We start from the raw sequence: 17,168 nt of genomic DNA on the forward strand, positions 1-17,168 counted from the left end.
ATCATAACCGGACTTTATTTAGTATTTTTCATCAGTTTTAAAGATTTTCGCTATATTTCAGTAAAAAATTTGCTTCTATAAATATTAACTGACTCTTGTGTTCTTTCTGTTTCAGTTTGACTCGTCAGGCGCGTTTTTCTGAAATGAGAACGTTTTTGTAGAGTTTTGTTAGCAATTGTTCCCGTTTTCGAGTTGTTTATTTTTGCCTGCTTGTGATGTATCGGAACAGTCTGCGGCCTTTTCCAAAATGTTTTTCTCAAACTGGAATGGAGCGCAGCTACGGTATATGAATCAGTTCAAGTATCCGTTGGGCTTCTGTACTATTTACAAGTTACTTTTCTCTCACTGTTCACCTTTACCAGAATATTGGTATCACTCGATAGCAATGTATTTCTGGTAATAATAAAAATAATTAAAAAAATGACTGTACAAAATCTGAATGCTGATTTTAAATTTTGAACAAGCGGGACAAAAAAATAAACCAAAGAGCTGAATTGACCACATTGGAAATAAGTTTTGGGTCACTATGTAGGTTAAAAATAGTGTCTGGTTAAAACACAAAAGCTTTTTTTAAAAAAGTTTATGTACGCAAATGAAGAAAAATAATTGAATTTAGCTCCGCTATTGTTCCAGCATCCGAATCAGGTAACGATCTTTGTCTAATAATTGAGCAGCCCCTCAAATGGAGATGTGATGTGAAAACCAATTTTCAAAATTTGTTTTCGAGCTTTCTCAGCTTGAAACGAAATCTTCCCATAAACTCAGCAAAGTGTACACAAAATAGCTTCTATCAGTTATTCATTGTCTCAGCTATATTTAAAGCTTCAGAAGACTGGAAGCCTTCCATAACGGAACTAAAGAAATTGAGGTTCTTCCAGAAACGAGCTACCAAAGAGTTTTTAATCAAGTCAGGCTACATTGACCAACTCCGATACTCAAAGTTGCTGCCCAGTAGTCTGCATCTCGAATACGAAGATTGAACGTTATTGAACAAAATGGTCATGGGTTGCTTTGATTTTCATGTTCAAGATTTTATAAATATTCGGGAGCAGACATGACCTCTCCGAAGAACAGAAAGACTGAATTTAAAATACCGAAAGGAAAAAATGTCATCTGATGCAGTTTTTTTGTGCGAGCTGGAAACCGCATAAAGCAGAAAACAAATTTGGATGTGTTTGATGATTACTTATCTTTTAACCGCGCTTTGAAGCAAAAGTTTTTTTTTGTTTTCTTAATAATTTTGATTCGGATATTCATACTAGATTTTTGTTTGCTAGTTTTATATTAAGCAATTGCTGAATTAGTTAAATAGATCCTTTTTCTCCTAATGCAAATTTTTTGGCAAGCGGGCTTGACTAAAGTAAAGTCCTTGAGTTGTACCTCAATTATTAATCTTTTGAGAACATGTTTTTATGTCAAAGGGGGAGAGTTGATCACAACTAGTGCAATAATGATTGTTATGATTGCTGTGTCGTGTATATAGGCGGTCTAGGCCCTTTCCAAAATGTTTTTCTCAAACTGGAATGGAGCGCAGTTACGGTATATGAATCAGTTCAAGTATCCGTTGGGCTTCTGTACTATTTACAAGTTACTTTTCTTTCCCTGTTCACCTTTACCAGAATATTGATATCACTCGATAGCAATGTATTTCCGGTAATAATAAAAATAATTTAAAAAATGACTGTACAACATCTGAATGCTGATTTTGAATTTTGAACAAGCAGGACAAAAAAATAAACCAAAGGGCTGAATTGACTACATTGGAAATAAGTTTTGGGTCACTATGTAGGTTAAAAATAGTGTCTGGTTAAAACACAGAAGCTTTTATTAAAAAAAATTATGTACGCAAATGAAGAAAATTAATTGAATTTAGCTCCTGTATTGTTCCAGCATCTGAATCAGTTAACGATCTTTGTCTAATAATTGAGCAGCACCTCAAATGGAGATGTGATGTGAAAAACAATTTTCAAAATTTGTTTTCGAGCTTTCTCAGCTTGAAGCGAAATCTTCCCATAAACTCAGCAAAGTGTACACAAAATAGCTTCTATCAGTTATTCATTGTTTCAGCTATATTTCAAGCTTCAGAAGAATGGAAGCCTTCCATAGCGGAACTAAAGAAATTGAGGTTCTTCCAGAAACAAGCTACCAAAGAGTTTTTAATCAAGTCAGGCTACATTGACCAACTCCGATAATCAAAGTTGCTGCCCAGTAGTCTGTATCTCGAATACGAAGATTGAACGTTATTGAACAAAATGGTCATGGGTGGCTTTGATTTTCATCTTCAAGATTTTATAAATATCGGGAGCAGACATCACCTCTCCGAAGTACAGAAAGACTGAATTTAAAATACCGAAAGTAAAAAATGTTATCTGAAGCGGTTTTTTTGTGCGAGCTGGAAACCGCATAAAGCAGAAAACAAATTTGGATGTGTTTGATGATTACTTATCTTTTAACCGCGCTTTGAAGCAAAAGTTTTTTTTGTTTTCTTAATAATTTTGATTTGGATATTCATACTAGATTTTTGTTTGCTAGTTTTATATTAAGCAATTGCTGAATTAGTTAAATAGATCCTTTTTCTCCTAATGGAAATTTTTTGGCAAGCGGGCTTGACTAAAGTAAAGTCCTTGAGTTGTACCTCAATTATTAAACTTTTGAGAACATGTTTTCATGTCAAAGGGGGAGAGTTGATCACAACTAGTGAAATAATGGTTGTTATGATTGCTGTGTCGTGTATATAGGCGCTCTAGGCCTTTTCCAAAATGTTTTTCTTAACCTGGAATGGAGCGCAGCTACAGTATATGAATCAGTTCAAGTATCCGTTGGGCTTCGGTACCATTTACAAGTTACTTTTCTCTCATTGTTCATCTATACCATTATGTCTTAAAAAGCGGGGTCACCATTAATTGAAAAAATTTTAGGAATCAAATATAAGATTAAATTTTCAGTGTACAATTTTGTCAGGTACAATCTTTTGTATTGCAGAATATTGGTATCACACGATAGCAATGTATTTCCGGGAATATTAAAAATAATTTAAAAAGATGATTGTACAAAATTTGACAACTGATTTTGAATTTTGAAGAAGCAGGACAAAAAATAAACCAAAGGGCTGAATTGGCTACATTGGAAATAAGTTTTGGGTCACTATGTAGGTTAGAAATAGTGTCTGGTTAAAACACAGAAGCTTTTTTTAAAAAATTTTATGTATGCAAATGAAGGAAAATAATTGAATTTAGCTCCGCTATTGTTCCAGCATCTGAATCAGGTAACGATCTTTGTCTAATAATAGAGCAGCACCTCAAATGGAGATGTGATGTGAAAACCAATTTTCAAAATTTGTTTTCGAGCTTTCTCAGCTTGAAACGAAATCTTCCCATAAACTCAGCAAAGTGTACACAAAATAGCTTCTATCAGTTATTCATTGTTTCAGCTATATTTCAAGCTTCAGAAGACTGGAAGCCTTCCATAACGGAACTAAAGAAATTGAGGTTCTTCCAGAAACAAGCTACCAAAGAGTTTTTAATCAAGTCAGGCTACATTGATCAACTCCGATACTCAAAGTTGCTGCCCAGTAGTCTGCATCTCGAATACGAAGATTGAACGTTATTGAACAAAATGGTCATGGGTGGCTTTGATTTTCATGTTCAAGATTTTATAAATATTCGGGAGCAGACATGACCTCTCCGAAGAACAGAAAGACTGAATTTAAAATACCGAAAGGAAAAAATGTCATCTGATGCAGTTTTTTTGTGCGAGCTGGAAACCGCATAAAGCAGAAAACAAATTTGGATGTGTTTGATGATTACTTATCTTTTAACCGCGCTTTGAAGCAAAAGTTTTTTTTTGTTTTCTTAATAATTTTGATTCGGATATTCATACTAGATTTTTGTTTGCTAGTTTTATATTAAGCAATTTCTGAATTAGTTAAATAGATTCTTTTTCTCCTAATGCAAATTTTTTGGCAAGCGGGCTTGACTAAAGTAAAGTCCTTGAGTTGTACCTCAATTATTAATCTTTTGAGAACATGTTTTTATGTCAAAGGGGGAGAGTTGATCACAACTAGTGCAATAATGATTGTTATGATTGCTGTGTCGTGTATATAGGCGGTCTAGGCCCTTTCCAAAATGTTTTTCTCAAACTGGAATGGAGCGCAGTTACGGTATATGAATCAGTTCAAGTATCCGTTGGGCTTCTGTACTATTTACAAGTTACTTTTCTTTCCCTGTTCACCTTTACCAGAATATTGATATCACTCGATAGCAATGTATTTCCGGTAATAATAAAAATAATTTAAAAAATGACTGTACAAAATCTGAATGCTGATTTTGGAATTTGAACAAGCAGGACAAAAAAATAAACCAAAGGGCTGAATTGACTGCATTGGAAATAAGTTTTGGGTCACTATGTAGGTTAAAAATAGTGTCTGGTTAAAACACAGAAGCTTTTATTAAAAAAATTTATGTACGCAAATGAAGAAAAATAATTGAATTTAGCTCCTGTATTGTTCCAGCATCTGAATCAGTTAACGATCTTTGTCTAATAATTGAGCAGCACCTCAAATGGAGATGTGATGTGAAAAACAATTTTCAAAATTTGTTTTCGAGCTTTCTCAGCTTGAAGCCAAATCTTCCCATAAACTCAGCAAAGTGTACACAAAATAGCTTCTATCAGTTATTCATTGTTTCAGCTATATTTCAAGCTTCAGAAGAATGGAAGCCTTCCATAGCGGAACTAAAGAAATTGAGGTTCTTCCAGAAACAAGCTACCAAAGAGTTTTTAATCAAGTCAGGCTACATTGACCAACTTCGATAATCAAAGTTGCTGCCCAGTAGTCTGTATCTCGAATACGAAGATTGAACGTTATTGAACAAAATGGTCATGGGTGGCTTTGATTTTCATCTTCAAGATTTTATAAATATCGGGAGCAGACATCACCTCTCCGAAGTACAGAAAGACTGAATTTAAAATACCGAAAGTAAAAAATGTTATCTGAAGCGGTTTTTTGTGCGAGCTGGAAACCGCATAAAGCAGAAAACAAATTTGGATGTGTTTGATGATTACTTATCTTTTAACCGCGCTTTGAAGCAAAAGTTTTTTTTGTTTTCTTAATAATTTTGATTTGGATATTCATACTAGATTTTTGTTTGCTAGTTTTATATTAAGCAATTGCTGAATTAGTTAAATAGATCCTTTTTCTCCTAATGGAAATTTTTTGGCAAGCGGGCTTGACTAAAGTAAAGTCCTTGAGTTGTACCTCAATTATTAAACTTTTGAGAACATGTTTTCATGTCAAAGGGGGAGAGTTGATCACAACTAGTGAAATAATGGTTGTTATGATTGCTGTGTCGTGTATATAGGCGCTCTAGGCCTTTTCCAAAATGTTTTTCTTAACCTGGAATGGAGCGCAGCTACAGTATATGAATCAGTTCAAGTATCCGTTGGGCTTCGGTACCATTTACAAGTTACTTTTCTCTCATTGTTCATCTATACCATTATGTCTTGAAAAGCGGGGTCGCCATTAATTGAAAAAATTTTAGGAATCAAATATAAGATTAAATTTTCAGTGTACAATTTTGTCAGGTACAATCTTTTGTATTGCAGAATATTGGTATCACACGATAGCAATGTATTTCCGGGAATATTAAAAATAATTTAAAAAGATGATTGTACAAAATTTGACAACTGATTTTGAATTTTGAAGAAACAGGACAAAAAATAAACCAAAGGGTTGAATTGGCTACATTGGAAATAAAATATTGGGTCACTATGTAGGTTAAAAATAGTGTCTGGTTAAAACACAGAAGCTTTTATTAAAAAATTTTATGTATGCAAATGAAGAAAAATAATTGAATTTAGCTCCGCTATTGTTCCAGCATCTGAATCAGGTAACGATCTTTGTCTAATAATAGAGCAGCACCTCAAAGGGAGATGTGATGTGGAATCTAATCTACAAAATTTTTTTTTCGAGCTTTCTCTGCTGGAAGCGAAATCTTCCCATTAACTTAGCAAAGAGTACACGAAACCGCCTCTATCTGTAATTCATTGTTTCAGCTCTTCTTCAAGCTTCAGAAGACTGGATGCCTTCCATAACGGAACTAAAGAAACTAGATTTCTTCCAGGAACGAGCTACCCAAGTTTTTCAATCAAATCAAGCTACATTGACCGACTCCGATAATCAAATTTGCTGCCTGGTAGTCAGTATCTCGAATATGAAGATTGAACGTTAATGAACAAAATGGTCTTGGGCGGCTTTGATTTTCATGTACAAGATTTTATAGATATTTGGGAGCAGATATGACCTCTCCGAAGAACAGAAGAACTGCAATTTAAAATACCGAAGCGAAAAAAGGTCATCTGATGCGTTTTTCTTTGTGCGAGCTGCAAACCACATACAGCAGAAAACAAACTTGGTTGTGTTTGATGATTATTTATCTTTTAACCGCGCTTTGAAGCAAAAGTTTTTTTTGGCTTTCTTAATAATACTGATTCGGATATTCATACTAGCTTTTTGTTAGCTAGTTTTATATTAGGCAATCGCTGACTGAGTTAAAAAGATCCTTTTCTCTCTAAATGCAAGTTTTTTTAGCAAGCGGGCGTGACTAAGGTAACGTCTTTGAGTTGTACCTCAATTATTAAAATTTTGAAATTTTGAGAACGTTTTTTTAATATCTAAGGTGGAGAGTTGATGACAACTAGTATAATAATGATTCTTATGATTGCTGTTTTGTGTATGCAGGCGGTCTCGGTACTCTGTCTGAAGATATGTTTAGCAATTAGGTTGAAGTTAGAGGGAGTGTGATTCGTAAATTCTTAGAAACGTGTAGTCGATGGAGCATGGATTGTGGCTCAGAAGCGGTGTCGTGAAGGGAGGATGGTTGAGTGTTAACTGTTAGTGTTGGATTAAAAATTAGGTCCGGTATTCGGAATAATAATTAAAAGACCTATGTGATTTCTTCGTAGTCACTTCTGCTTAAAGGTCTACTGGTCTGCCGATAATAGTTGGATTTGCATCCGGTATTTTTATTTTCATAAATCAGGTTGGGCGTTAAAAAGCAATCAAAAGGAGATTTTGGTTTGGAAAAAAAATATTCCTATTTTTGTTTAGTATAAACAATCATAACCAGATTTTATTTAGTATTTTTTATCAGCTGTATTGATTTTCGCAACATTTCAGTAAAAAATTTGCTTCTATAAATATTAACTGACTCTTGTGTTCTTTCTGTTTCAGTTTGACTCGACAGGCGCGTTTTTCTGAAATGAGAACGTTTTTGTAGAGTTTTGTTAGCAATTGTTCTCGTGCCGTTTTCGGGTTGTTTATTTTTGCCTGCTTGTGATGTATCGGAACAGTCTGCGACCTTTTCCAAAATGTTTTTCACAAAGTGGAATGGAGCGCAGCTACGGTAAATGAATCAGTTCAAGTATCCGTTGGGCTTCTGTACCATTTACAATTTACTTTTCTCTCATTGTTCACCTTTACCATTATGTCATGATACGCGGGGTCACCATTAATCGAAAAAATATTAGGAATCAAAAATGAGATTAAATTTTTAGTGTACAATGTTTTTGTATTGCAGAGTATTGGTATCACACGATAGCAATGTATTTCCGGGAATATTAAAAATAACTAAAAAAAGATGACTGTACATAATTTGACTACTGATTTTGAATTTTTAACAAGCAGAACAAAAGAATAAACCAAAGGGTTGAATTGACTCCATTGGACGAAAGTTTTGGGTCCCCATGCAGATTAAAAATAGTCTCCGGTTAAAACACAGAAGCTTTTTTAAAAAAGGTTATGTACGCAGATGAAGAAAAATAATTGAAATTTAGCTCCCCTGTTGTTCCAGCATCTGAACCAGTTAACGATCTTTGTCTAATAATAGAGCAGCACCTCAAATAGAGATGTCATGTGGAATCTAATTTTCAAAAAAATTTTCGAGCTTTCTCTGCTTGAAGCGAAATCTTCCCATTAACATAGCAAAGAGTACACAAAACCGCCTCTATCTGTAATTCATTTTTTCAGCTCTTTTTCAAGCTTCAGAAGACTGGATGCTTTCCATAACGGAACAAAAGAAACTAGAGTTCTTCCAGGAACGAGCTACCCAAGTTTTTCAATCAAATCAAGCTACATTGACCGACTCCGATAATCAAATTTGCTGCCTGGTAGTCAGTATCTCGAATATGAAGATTGAACGTTAATGAACAAAATGGTCTTGGGCGGCTTTGATTTTCATGTACAAGATTTTATAGATATTTGGGAGCAGATATGACCTCTCCGAAGAACAGAAGAACTGCAATTTAAAATACCGAAGCGAAAAAAGTGTCTTCTGATGCGGTTTTTTTGTGCCAGCTACAAGCCACATACAGCAGAAAACAATTTTGGATGTGTTTGATGATTACTTATCTTTTAACCGCGCTTTGAAGCAAAATTTTTTTAGCTTTCTTAATAATTCTGATTCGGATATTCATACTAGCTTTTATGTTTGCTAGTTTTATGTTAAGCAATTGCTGAATGAGTTAAATAGATCCTTTTCTCTCTTAATTTAAATTTTTAGCAAGCGGGCTTGACTAACGTACCGTCCGTGAGTTGTACCTCAATTATTTAATTTTTGAGAACATGTTATTATGTCAAAGTTGGAGAGTTGATGACAACTAGTGTAATAATGAATGCTGTGTCGTGTATGCAGGCGGTCTAGGTACTCTGTCTAAAGAAATGTTTAGCAATTAGGTTGAAGTTAGAGGGAGTGTGAATAATAAATTCTGTCAAATGTTTAGTCAATGGAGCATGGATTGTGGCTCGGAAGCGGTGTCGTGAAGGGAGGATGGTTGAGTTTTAACTATTAGCGTTGGATGAAAAAGCACTTCCGGTATTCGGAATAATAATTAAAAGACATATGTGATTTCTTCATAGTCACTCCTGCTTAAAGGTCTTTTTTTAAAATTAGAAAATTTAAATTAGAAGGGAACAAAATACAATAGCATATAGACAAAATGTATGTGAGGTTTAATCAGAACAGTTACAGAAAGGTCGAGAACAGTATTTACAAAAGCGTATGCAAAAATTAGTTCAATCGGTACCAGTTAAGAAAAAGAACGAATTTAAAATGGAGATGAGAGAAGGTTGGGTACAGCGAAGGGTTTGCTACAAACCAGCAATTAATTTAAAGTGAGATAAAAATTATCAGAACGTAAAACAAATCTAAAAGAAAATCAAATAAAGGAGTATCAACTTAAAAGCCTCCCTTCCTCGACAACCACCCCCATGGAAGCCTCGACCGGCTGCGGTCGTCGGAGCAAGCGGGAACCGCGCAGGCAGAGCACGGAGCTCCGGAGTAGCGCAAAGCTGATTTTCGTTCGGATAAACTTGATGATGTTGGCGTAGGAGTCGTCGTTCTTAAGGATCAGTTTGCTGGCAACTTGCTTTATCACCCGAGTTGCTGAAGGTCCTGCTCCTCCTGTGCAAGAGAAAATCAACGGACTGAAAGTGCCCTTCTCAACATTTATAACTCGAGGCTCGTATTTCAATTTTTTGATATTTTCATGGTAGCTATACGCGTCTTCGATATTTTTCGGGCAGCTTTTGGCAAAGGGGTTGAAGATTTTTACATCGAAAAACGTTTTTGTGAATCTGCTGTCTCAGAGGCCATTGGTTTTAATATCCAATCGTGCGTCATCTTCAGTGCTGGTAGTTTTATTTGCAAAGGACTCACCTGGCAACGGCAGAAGATTAGGCTCGATTTCAACATCAAAACAAATTTCCTCAAGCAGATGGCGAAAGAGTCACGGATGTCGTTATGTCTTAAAGGTCTACTGCTTAAAGGTCTACTGGTCTGCCAATAATAGTTGGATTCACATCCGGTATATTTATTTTTATAAATCAGGTTGGGCGTTAAAAAGCAATCAAAAGGAGATTTTGGTTTGAGAAAAAATTATTCCAGTTTTTGGTTATTATAAACAATCATAACCGGACTTTATTTAGTATTTTTTATCAGCTTTAAAGATTTTCGCAATATTTCAGTAAAAAATTTGCTTCTATAAATTTTAACTGACCCCTGTGTTCTTCCTGTTTCAGTTTGACTCGACTGGCGCTCTTTTGTGAAATGAGAACGTTTTTGTAGAGTTTTGTTAGCAATTGTTCTCGTGCCGTTTTCGGGTTGTTTATTTTTGCCTGCTTGTGATGTATCGCAACAGTCTGTGGCCTTTTCCAATATGTTTTTCTTAAACTGGAATGGAGCGCAGCTACGGTATATTAATCAGTTTAAGTATCCGTTGGGCTTCTGTACCATTTACAAGTTACTTTTCTCTCATTGTTCACCTTTACCATTAAGTCATGAAAAGCGGGGTCGCCAATTTGGTCAGATGTTTCAAGGGTGAATTCAGTATTATCATGCAGCTGGTTAGCCAAGTTCAATAGGATTTCTGGAGTCCCATTTACTGTGCAGAATAATTTATCAGCATATCCCTCGAAATGTTTCCATTTTTTGTTAACGGTTGATTCCTGGGCACCATTTTGTTGTTAGCAAAATTTTTCCAGGAAGTCTTCGTTGCGGGCAAATCAAGCTGCAATAACTCTTTGGTTGAGCTCTCTGTTGCAATTGAGGACTCTTCTTCTTTTCTGCGGAAGTAATGTTGTTGAATAAATGGTTCAGAAGTCCGTTAATTTAATGAATTACTGTACATATTTTGTCTGCTGATGATAAATTTTGAACACGCGGGACAATATACGGGACCAAGGGGCTGAAATTACTCCTTTGAATGGCTTTTTTGGGTCCCTATATAGGATAAAAAGAGGGTCTGGTTAAAAACTAGTAGCCATAACGCATAATTTTTTTTAGCAAACGGGCCTGACTAGTGCAACGTCCTTGAATTGTAGATTAATTAATTTAAATTAGAAGGGAACAAAATACAATAGCAAATAGACAAAATGTATGTGAGGTTTAATCAGAACAGTTAAAGAAAGGTCGAGAACAGTATTTACAAAAGCGTATGCAAAAATTAGTTCAATCGGTACCAGTTAAGAAAAAGAACGAATTTAAAATGGAGATGAGAGAAGGTTGGGTACAGCAAAGGGTTTGCTACAAACCAGCAATTAATTTAAAGTGAGATAAAAATTATCAGAACGTAAAACAAATCTAAAAGAAAATCAAATAAAGGAGTATCAACTTAAAAGCCTCCCTTCCTCGACAACCACCCCCATGGAAGCCTCGACCGGCTGCGGTCGTCGGAGCAAGCGGGAACCGCGCAGGCAGAGCACGGAGCTCCGGAGTAGCGCAAAGCTGATTTTCGTTCGGATAAACTTGATGATGTTGGCGTAGGAGTCGTCGTTCTTAAGGATCAGTTTGCTGGCAACTTGCTTTATCACCCGAGTTGCTGAAGGTCCTGCTCCTCCTGTGCAAGAGAAAATCAACGGACTGAAAGTGCCCTTCTCAACATTTATAACTCGAGGCTCGTATTTCAATTTTTTGATATTTTCATGGTAGCTATACGCGTCTTCGATATTTTTCGGGCAGCTTTTGGCAAAGGGGTTGAAGATTTTTACATCGAAAAACGTTTTTGTGAATCTGCTGTCTCAGAGGCCATTGGTTTTAATATCCAATCGTGCGTCATCTTCAGTGCTGGTAGTTTTATTTGCAAAGGACTCACCTGGCAACGGCAGAAGATTAGGCTCGATTTCAACATCAAAACAAATTTCCTCAAGCAGATGGCGAAAGAGTCACGGATGTCGTTATGTCTTAAAGGTCTACTGCTTAAAGGTCTACTGGTCTGCCAATAATAGTTGGATTCACATCCGGTATATTTATTTTTATAAATCAGGTTGGGCGTTAAAAAGCAATCAAAAGGAGATTTTGGTTTGAGAAAAAATTATTCCAGTTTTTGGTTAGTATAAACAATCATAACCGGACTTTATTTAGTATTTTTTATCAGCTTTAAAGATTTTCGCAATATTTCAGTAAAAAATTTGCTTCTATAAATTTTAACTGACCCCTGTGTTCTTCCTGTTTCAGTTTGACTCGACTGGCGCTCTTTTGTGAAATGAGAACGTTTTTGTAGAGTTTTGTTAGCAATTGTTCTCGTGCCGTTTTCGGGTTGTTTATTTTTGCCTGCTTGTGATGTATCGCAACAGTCTGTGGCCTTTTCCAATATGTTTTTCTTAAACTGGAATGGAGCGCAGCTACGGTATATTAATCAGTTTAAGTATCCGTTGGGCTTCTGTACCATTTACAAGTTACTTTTCTCTCATTGTTCACCTTTACCATTAAGTCATGAAAAGCGGGGTCGCCAATTTGGTCAGATGTTTCAAGGGTGAATTCAGTATTATCATGCAGCTGGTTATCCAAGTTCAATAGGATTTCTGGAGTCCCATTTACTGTGCAGAATAATTTATCAGCATATCCCTCGAAATGTTTCCATTTTTTGTTAACGGTTGATTCCTGGGCACCATTTTGTTGTTAGCAAAATTTTTCCAGGAAGTCTTCGTTGCGGGCAAATCAAGCTGCAATAACTCTTTGGTTGAGCTCTCTGTTGCAATTGAGGACTCTTCTTCTTTTCTGCGGAAGTAATGTTGTTGAATAAATGGTTCAGAAGTCCGTTAATTTAATGAATTACTGTACATATTTTGTCTGCTGATGATAAATTTTGAACACGCGGGGCAATATACGGGACCAAAGGGCTGAAATTACTCCTTTGGATGGCTTTTTTGGGTCCCTATATAGGATAAAAAGAGGGTCTGGTTAAAAACCAGTAGCCATAACGCATGTTTTTTTAGCAAGCGGGCCTGACTAGTGCAACGTCCTTGAATTGTAGATTAATTAAAACTTGAGAACATGGGTCTCCGTGTCAAAATTAGAAAGTTGACGGTGATTAGTGTAATAGTGATTGTTATGATTGCTGTGTCGTGTATGCAGGTGGTCTACGTACTCGGTCTGAGTGGTCTACGTGCTCATAAAATATTGAGCAAGCAGGTCAATGTTAGAGGAAGTTTGATTCGTAAATTGCAACAAATGATTAGTCGATGGAGTATGGATTTGCAAAGATGTGTGGTTGAGAAGCGGTGTCGGAGGGGAGGATGGATGGTTGAGTGTTGATTATTAGCGTTTGAAGAAGAAGTAAATCCGGTATTCGGAATAATAATTAAAAGCAATAAGTGATTTCTTGATAGTCACTCCAATTTTTTTGTTGTTAAAGGTCTGCTTGTCTTCCCATTGTAGTTAGATTCACATCCACTACCTTTAGTTGCATAGATCAGGTAGGGCTTTAAAATGCACTTAAAAGGAGATTTAGGTTCAGGCAAAATTTGTCGGACATTTTTTAATCATTTTTTCTCTAAGATTTGATCATATAATTTCGCGATATTTCAGAAAAAATTTGTTTCAACAAATATTTACCACCTCTTTTGTCCTTTCTGTTTCACTCGACCGGCCCTTGTTACTTCTATGCGGAGAGGGTTTTTTTCCAGAGTTTTGTTAGCAATTGTTCTCATCTCGTGTCCTGGTTGTTAGTTTTTCTTCCCAATTTTTTTTACTGACTTTAAAAGCGTCTTAAAAATTTTGCCAGCTGGTGGTGTATTGGAACATTTTGTGCGCGGCACTTTCCACAATGTTTTTTCTACACTGGAATAGAGCGGAGATACGGAATTGAAAATAGAGCATGTATCCGTTAGGCTTCTGTACCATTTAAATGTTACTTTTCTCTCATTGTTCGCATTTACCTTCAAGGCATGAAAATTGGGTTTCATTTTGGTCAGACGTTCCAAATATGATTTCAGGATTAAGATGCAGCTTTTTAACCGAGTTTAAAATGTTTTCTGGAGTCTCTTTTGCGTTGTAGATTAAGTTATGAGCATATCTCTCAAAATGTTTCCGTACTGTGTTAACGGTTGCTTCCGGCATCTTTTCACTATAACTGCAGAATCGAAACGTATCCTCCAATTGATCATATCTGTTTTTCTTGCAGTTCACTCTACTTCAAGTTTAGACAAACTGAAAAGTTGAACTGGGTGAATAGTTTTAGTCATACTAAATCGGACTAACAAGTCAACAATTATCACATATGTTTTCAGTCAAAATCAATTTTCTGGTCTTATTTACTAGAGAAAACAAGCTTTGAAAGACTTTTCCAGTTTAGTTCATGGTTTAAATTCGAAGCTTTGTTTTTAGCAACTGACTTTAAAAACATAACACTGCTACTTCAATGGAACGTACCTACTCATGTGTTCACTCCGTGTTTAATTGCTCTTGAACGCAGTTCATAGCAATTATTGTAAACGTGTGTGTCTTTTTTTATGCAAATTTTTCGCTTGACAGTTCTGCGCTTTTCTTCTGGAACATTCTTTGACTTCTCAAGTGACATTTTCACGCTTTTGTTCTTCATTTTTGAGTGATCTCTATTTCTCTGAAGTAAAGCTAATATAAATTCGGTTGCAGAATAAGTGAGGTATGTGATCTGTAGCGCAGTGGTTAGTAGTTGTGGCTGTGGATCGGGAGGGCAGTGGTTCGAATCCCGGCGGGGGAAAATTTTTTTGCACCCATAATTTGATCTAGGCTACAGCCCCTGAATTAAATTGCCTCGCCTGTCGTTAAAGGGCAATTCTTCCGACATTTGTTGGTTTATGTTTTAGATTGTTGATTTAAAAATTGCACAAAAATGGTATGCTGATGATGGTAGCGTCGTCGGAAAGTTGAAAGATATCAGGGCACTCTTCGACAAGCTCACTCAGCTTGGTCCCAAGTACGGATATCTTGTCAATCCTCCGAAGTGTCAGTTGATAATTAAGCCGGGAGGCCAGCGCCAAGCATCAACTGAGTTTGCAGGCACAAATGTGGAAATCACGCAGGGCGCTCGAGTCCTGGGATCAGTAATCGGTAGCTCTGAGGCCAGTAAAAATTTCCTGAAAGATGCAGAAATTAAATACACAAAGTTTGGACAGACTTGGTCAATTTGCTCTCACCTCCCCAGAATGCCTATGCATGTTTGACGAAGGGGGTTCAACAGAAGTTGAGCTTCCTCTCGCGTACTACACCCTCCATGGACGGGGTTCTGGACAAGGTAGAGGAGCGGCTTGGCCGAGTCATACCGAACATCGTCGGTAAAGAAATAATCCAAGAGGAAAGAGAACTTTTTTCTCTCCCTCTCAGAATGGGTGGGCTTATCATCATTCTCCCACAAGATCTTCATAAAAACCTTGAGAAATCAATTGAACTCTCAACTCCATAGGCGTCATTAAATACTGAATCATTCGAAAGTCAACAATATGAATTAGAACAAACCAAGATCAGTCTCAGACAGAAAGCAGACATGCAACGTGAACTCATCTCGAAAAAATCCAGAATCGAAAACAATCTACCAGAAATGAAGTATACCATCCAGCTGGCCTCGGAGAAAGGAGCATATAGCTGGTTTAACGCGCTTCCGTTATCAAAACATGGTTTCGACCTCACGAAGACTGAGTTCCGTGATGGAATATCACTTCGCTACACCTGGGAAGCGAAGAACACGCCAGCTATATGCCCATGCAGGAAAGAATTTAGCCTCACCCATGCCCTTCATTACGCCAAAGGCGGATATACGCACCTACGACACAACGAAATCAGAGACGTGTTTGCTAACCTGATGGATGACGTTTGCCACGATGTCCAGATAGAGCCAAAACTTCAGTCGCTCGATGGAGAAATTTTCTCGAGTAATTCCACCCCTACTGATGACGCTCGACTGGACGTCAAGGCAAACGGTCTGTGGGGCTCCCGCTTTAATCGCACTTTCTTCGATGTGAAGATTTTCAACCCTCACGTGAAGAGCTGCCCTAAGACCATAAAAGACGCGTACAAATATCACGAGAGCATCAAGCGAAATAAGTACGAAAAGCGAATCCGCGAAACCTAACGCAGCAGTTTCAACGCACTGGTTTTCGCTTGCTCGGGTGGTGCTGGGTCATCAGCATCGCGCGTTATGGAACAACTCGCAACCAAGATCAGCGAAGAACGCGGAGAGCCGTACGCCGACACTATAAGCTACATCCGAACGAAATCAGCTTCGCACTTCTGAGGAGCTGTGTTCTCTGCTTGAGGGGATGTCGAGCCCTCAAGCCTCGTGTTCTCAGTGAGACTTCGATTAGCGACGTCGTGGAGGAGGGAAGGCTGCACTGAGTGTATGACTGCTTAACTTTATTCCTTTGCTCATTCCTTGATATCCTATTTTTATTTTAATCCTTCCTTACCAGTTCCTTATGTGTACTATTTATATATATTGGTGCTTTCCTCTCCAGTTGTTAGTTATTTTTGTGACTGGGCCGTCTTTACACTGTCTGGAGAGGAACAGCTTGGAGTGCAGCATCCGGCTAAGTGCTACTCATCATCCCTTATGTTCCGACCTACATCCATCGTTGCCGGATGGTGTACACGGTCCTTTTTATATAATAAAAAAAGATGAGAAAGAGAGGAAAGAAAAAAAAAGAAAAATTTAAAAATTGCACATTGCAAATGTGGCCACTCACATAACTTGCGACAAAAACTTGAAATTTGCACTACGGGTTTTATAGCTTATATGCCATGACTACTAATACTACTTTTTTAAAAAAAAATTAATTGATAAAAGCTGTAAATGTGTTTTACAGTGTGTCTCTACCTGTTCACATTATCCATTTTTGGTAGGTATTAAGGGTACGCGCAAACTTTTATTTGATCTCCTTTTTTCTCCAAAAGTCTCCACAGGGTATATTACGAATTATAAATTCAAGCCCAATGGCATCTACGGGCTAAAACACAAGCCACGGTTCTCCAAAAACATCTACTACTATTAATAAGAAAAAAGGCTCTCAATAGATCTTCAAATGACGGTCGATGAATTGATTGATTAGAAAGGTTTTGATGATGATGCATTGAGAATCAAATCCTACACTGAAAAAGATTCGCTAGTTTTAGTCAATTCTCTTTATTTAAAATACGTATTCTATTGAAGAAACTGGACTATCTTCTTAAGGGTTAAAAGTTTTTAAGACAAAATTGGTCTTAGCAAACGTTTTTTTTAATTTATAGCAACATATTTTAATGTAACGTCATATTTTAAGAATTACTTGTTCAGAAATAGTTACAAATATAAAATGATAAAATAATGAGTTTGTTTGCTCATAGAAAACTTATCATATCTTCGAACTTTCATTTTTTTACAACTCG

General features: G+C 36.7%; 2 protein-coding genes across 13 annotated transcripts in view; one reads left to right on the forward strand and one right to left on the reverse strand.

Moving 5' to 3' along the window:
• LOC142342119 (cilia- and flagella-associated protein 46-like) overlaps positions 1 to 17,168 on the reverse strand; it is a 754,419-nt gene that overhangs the window by 663,767 nt on the left and 73,484 nt on the right. The gene's annotated exons all lie outside the window — the stretch shown is intronic.
• Positions 1 to 17,168, forward strand: part of LOC142349196 (uncharacterized) — a 35,942-nt gene that overhangs the window by 13,604 nt on the left and 5,170 nt on the right. The window lies entirely within an intron of this gene.

This window comes from Convolutriloba macropyga, chromosome 1 (assembly GCF_964194025.1).
Source record: "Convolutriloba macropyga chromosome 1, txConMacr16.3, whole genome shotgun sequence".
Classification (NCBI taxonomy): Eukaryota; Metazoa; Xenacoelomorpha; order Acoela; family Convolutidae; genus Convolutriloba; species Convolutriloba macropyga.